General features: G+C 29.5%; 1 protein-coding gene across 2 annotated transcripts in view; it reads right to left on the bottom strand.

Annotated features, from left to right (window-relative positions):
• The window catches only part of LOC107442922 (cell adhesion molecule Dscam1), a 171,252-nt gene that overhangs the window by 17,932 nt on the left and 147,803 nt on the right, over positions 1–5,517 (bottom strand). The gene's annotated exons all lie outside the window — the stretch shown is intronic.

Below are 5,517 nucleotides of genomic sequence, written 5' to 3'. Positions count from 1 at the left end.
ATCTATTATATATAATTCTCTTACGTGGCTCCCAAATTTTAGCTGTATTTCTTTTCCGCCGGTGGCAACGTTTGCTTTGTTTTGTTTACGTTTTGAAAACACCAAAGCATTCTGCCTTTTAATGAGTGTTTCTGATCTAATATGTACAATTCTCTTACGTGGCTCCCAAATTTTGACTGAAGTACTTTGTACCATTAAATAAGATTCTTTTCACAACACTTAAATATTTACTTTATTTTCTTCATTTATAGAGAAAACAGTCGGCAAAGAATTCTGTTAGGTTAAAAAACATTTCGCTAAAAAGGGAACAAATTCTAAAAGAAATAAACAGCTTAAAAAATAAAAATGCTGTTGCCAGCCATAGAATTTTTTGAAAGTTAACTTAGCAACATAAATCAGAATGACATAGAAGAGCAACTAGATCAAAATTAAAATACCTGAGCGCTTGACGTAACAAATCCTTCAATTCTATAAGTGTTGTATCGCCAAATGCCCAAATTAACAAATGTGTTTTTAAAGAAATTCTCCCTCTCTCTCTATACTATTCAGACTACTATTTCATATTGTTTTACAACACATGGCTTTAACACTCTGGTGGGAAAGACTTTAAAACAAAACTTACAACAGTTACTTTTCTCAACAACTGAAATTTTGAATAGTGTGATTAAGAAAAATATGTGAACTGTTTGCAATTTCAAATTAATATTGAAATGTACAGGTTTAGAATTTTCTACAGTGAAAAGTTTTCGGAACTTCAGTATTCAAAAAAGTATACAAAAGATAGACGTTAAGAATGTATCCAATGAGCGAGCAAAGCGAGCATTGGATTGCGAAGCAATCCGAAATGAACTGCGAAAGCAGTTCCGGGCGTTGGCGAGCGCCAGTGAGCAGGGGGCGAAGCCTCCTAGTATATATATATATATATATATGACAAAATTGTCTCACAATCATTATTCATAATATGTTTCTCAGTATATAAGACGCCAAACATCTGACTATTTTGGAAAAACGTTGTAATAATAATAAAATAGATGTTTACAACATATTTCTGAGATGTCTCAGTATCAATGACTATTGGTACAAAAAAGTAAACACTATGTTTTACTGATTTTTTGGTTAGAAAGACTTTATTAAACTTAGAAAATCGAAACATAAGTTTTTCAGGTGACTATTTTTTCTCATAAATATTAGAACACTTTGAAAATCTTTGTTAAAAAAATAGTTTTATCTGTTTTAAATTTTTCTTAGTACATCGATGCATTTCAATATTTCATGATTTCTAGGCATTAATATTTTATGTTTAAATTTTCTTTTTCTTTCTTTCGTCTCCCTTTTGAAATCTTCTACTAGTCCAGCTGGGCGAGCCGTGTGGTTAACTTTAAAAATTCATGCTTCCATCTGTTTCGGTCCATCCTTCAAAGCCCTATGCTTTGCCATTTTTACACAGAATCTTTATTCACTTACATGTAGGTGCTTTGTGTTCGTTTTCTAGAAAGATTAAAATAAAGAGATTGCTTTTAAGGCGCGTTCTTTTTGTGTCATTTGGGTAATTCTTCGAGATTGTTCTAATATCAAATATCACATGATTAAAGGCGAAACATTAGAGTACAATTTGGTGATTTTCTTAGAACCTAACTTATCACCTCTTCCCATTTGCATGTTACCATATATTTAAATGACACCTAGCCTTCTCATACTCATACTCATATGTGATAGTATCTTAGCATCAGCCCCGCTGGGGGCTCTAACTAATTCATCTGAGTGGGAAAGTATAATAAATCGCCGAAGCACAATTGAATGGTGAAAGTTGGGGTTCAGTAACATTTACTGAGAAAAAATTAAAATTAAGTAGCGAGATTAAACAAACAAATTTAAGAGATAGAAGAGGTTCTTTCGGCAGACTGCCTCCCCTCCCCCCGAGGTATTGCCACCGAGTTTTGCAGGTGCACAGTAGCCACATAGCTTCAGAGAAATAAGAAAAATACGATAATAAATGCTCAAAAATATACTGTTGAATATCGAGTGAAAAATTATATACAAGTATTTACAACTATTTACGAAATTTACGGGACAGTACCCCATCAGATAGGAAAAAGGCGGTTGCCGGGTCGTATTTTATATTGTCTTTGATGAGCTCAAAAGCAAAGTTTTTAAAGTAGTTGCACGTATTACAAGAGAGTGCATCGCTGAAGAAATTTGAACATAGTTCAGCTATGTGTTCATCTATTTTGCCGATTTTTAAATCGTTTCTTAGATCTTTCATTCTCATGGATGCGTAGTCTTCTCTCTTCTAGGAGGTGTTAAGTAGACAGCCTTTGCACTACTATGCGTTACAATAGACGTACCTGGAATATCATTTTTTCGTACTTAAGGTTGACAGTCACAATTGTCATCTTGTCACATGTGCACGGTTATAATTTTTATTCTCATATTACGGTAAAATATCTGGCACAGATTGTCCATCCAACTAATTTAAACTTACCGTCCGTAAATTCTAAGGTAAGGAATTTTTTTTTATCTTTACGGTCTTAAAACAGTTTACAACTAGTATGGTTAAAAACCCATTAAAAAAACTATGCAGTTTTACATTTACAAATAGCATGGTTTAAGAACCATATGAAATAAATTTAGCAGAACATTAGAGCTGGGCGTTTGCTAGGTACTGGACATTGGAGTCAGATTGTAGTTGAGTTATGTTTTATCAAATTAACTATAGAATGTGGTTTAATTAGTTTATCGGGTTGTTTCACCTATCGTAAGAGATGTGAAATACTATACTTTTTTTTTAAATCTTAAGCAGCTTTTAATGGGGCTGCCATCTATGTGTGCATAGGAATATAGTATTTTAGTAGGCCAGAGTCACAAATTCGGGAATACCGGACACGGGAAACTCATGTGTTTATGGGAAAAAGAGGGAAAAATATGGTGTTATTATATGAATTGATACTTTCGGTCATTAAATCGACAAATTAGCACTCTCCTTTTTAATATGTACCCAGCGGCAAGCAACTGAGCCATTATGTGGCCATTGTTTTAGAGATAAAACTGTTTGTTTAACTATGTTAGGTGATCGAAAAGCAGTTAAAGAATGGTTTTCTATCAGTTAACAATTTGAATACCATCCTATTTATGCCTATATAGCTGTTTTATTTGAATATGGTAAGATAACATTAAATTATACTGATTTTTAGCAATTTTTAAAAAAAAAAATTTAATAATTTATTCCCTTAATTGTCAGTTGTAGAGAAGTATCAAAAAGTAGAAAATAACCATGGATACAGTTAAAAAAAGTAGAAAATATTCATAGGGTATAATAGGGAAAAAAAGTTTTTTATTATCAATTATTATATTTTTATTTTACTTGAAAAACTAACTAAGAAGATTTCGCATGAAAAAAAAAAAAAAACTAAAAGAGTAATTTCGCTTTTTCAAAATCTTATTTTTTTCTCATTAAAACAAACTTTTTGCTAGCGGAAGAATGAGTTCGGAGTAAGCTTTCTGTAAAGAAAATGATTGAAACGTGAAACTTTTCATCATTATCTGCTAAGTCTGCTTACGTGGAAGCAAAGTGAAACTGAAGTAGTTTAATTGCATAATCTGATATGCAATGATTTTTTCAAACTAATTTTTTCAATTTTCATAAATAGTTTTTAAAAATATACTTAAAAAGAAAATTTTTAAGGTCCAGTTTATAGTCTAAATGTTAATTTAAAAACAATCTACAGTTTGGGATTATGATTTTTAAAAAAAAAATTATGATTCTAAATTTTGAAATTTTGTTTTCAGCAGTTTGGAATTATTATTTTAAAAAATAAAATCTAATTCTAAGTAGATTAATTGTGGTAAGTTATTATTTTTAAAATAATTATAATTTTAATTTATTATAAATTACAAATCAAAGTTTTAAATATTGTACAAACTAAATAACTAATAGCTTTACTTCTTAATGAGTAATCACGGGTTTTTCAATTTTTTATGTGAAAGATCCTATTTTTGTGAAATTGTAAGAATCAACTCATTTTCTAAATTTATTAAAATAGCATTTTTATATTCCGAAAAAAAATACAGATATCAGTAGGCAGTTATGACATTTCGTAAAATGTCTTATTTTTAAGAAAATTCTAACCATAATATCACTTTGAATTTTAATCGGATTACTTCTGTCAATGTCCTGATTAAGCGTCCGTTTTTATGAAACATTTTTACGTCAAGACCGTTTTCGAACCCGAATTGTTTTTTGAAAAAAAAAGGCCCTGTCAAACAGTATGAACAATAAAGAGACGGACATAAAAACTAACTGGGCAACATAAGAAATTAAAAATGTTAAATTTTGTCATTTCTGGGAGATTTTAGATGCTGGAAAATTAGTAATTCACTTTGGAAAAGTTTGGAGATCATTGAAAAACAATATTGTTCAAAACTACTGCAACTTTAATACCTTGATTATGTTGCGAATTTTAAATATTACTGGATAGTACTTCCAAAACTTGATTACTTGATTTTATGGTTGAATTCTACACCTAATTAAGGCTGTTATCGAATTTATGATTCAGTGAAAAGATTGATCCCTTTTTAATAAAAATTTAACTTTTGCATCTATGCCCCTTTCCGTTTCTGGAGTATTTCAATAATGGAATTTGGAGAAAAAAATATCATCCTGGTTAATATAGCCTAACTACAAAACATTTAAACCAATCATTAGTTAATTTCTCCATCTATATAAAAACGGTTTGCAGACAAATCTGGTTTTCTAAATTATAGTTCTTATTACCGCACATTTAATAAAAAAATACAAAACTGAAAAATAAATTTAACTGAATAAATTGTTTTTTCTTAACGCCAACTTCTGACGTAAAACTATCACGATAAAACTTACAATTTTTATCACAATTACCAAGTCTTATAAATCCATATGTTATTGTTAATTTTATTGTATTAAAATTATTATTGTAAAATTTTGTTGTACTAAAATTATTAACAAACCACTTTAGTAAAACTTATCAAGCTTTTTGGTGTTTCCATAGAGCTCATGGGAAATTCTACAGTATTTTGTTGTTTTTGAAAATACTTTTGACCATAGGAGATGGTATAAGGAAAGTAAAAAGGCAGATTCTTTTATGTGATGATTCCCCACAATGGTGTCATTTTTAATACATCATGTATAATAGTACAAAAGGAAATTCGCGGAAAACCCTTTCAGGTCTAGGTTGAGCGTTCTTCTAAAAAGTTAAAAAAATGCTTAAAAAATTGCCTGAAACTCATTAAATTTTTAAGATATTCAAATCAGACTTTTTATTCGTTGCCAAGTACCATTCACTACAAAATTATAAAATATATTTTTGAAATTTTATCTGCGCAAGAAAAAACTAATTTAAATAATCATCTTGCACAATTTTAAACGAATTTTTTCCAAATTTTAAAACAAAGTATTGAAATTTTTTTTAATTGCTCCAGAATTATGTTTAATGTTATTGAATATTTTTAACGTTATGGCAGAAAAGCTATATATATATATAA

This window comes from Parasteatoda tepidariorum, chromosome 8 (genome assembly GCF_043381705.1).
Source record: "Parasteatoda tepidariorum isolate YZ-2023 chromosome 8, CAS_Ptep_4.0, whole genome shotgun sequence".
NCBI classification, from domain to species: domain Eukaryota; kingdom Metazoa; phylum Arthropoda; class Arachnida; order Araneae; family Theridiidae; genus Parasteatoda; species Parasteatoda tepidariorum.
The sequence above is the reverse complement of the archived record's forward strand: the minus strand, read 5'-3'. Positions and strand labels throughout refer to the sequence as shown.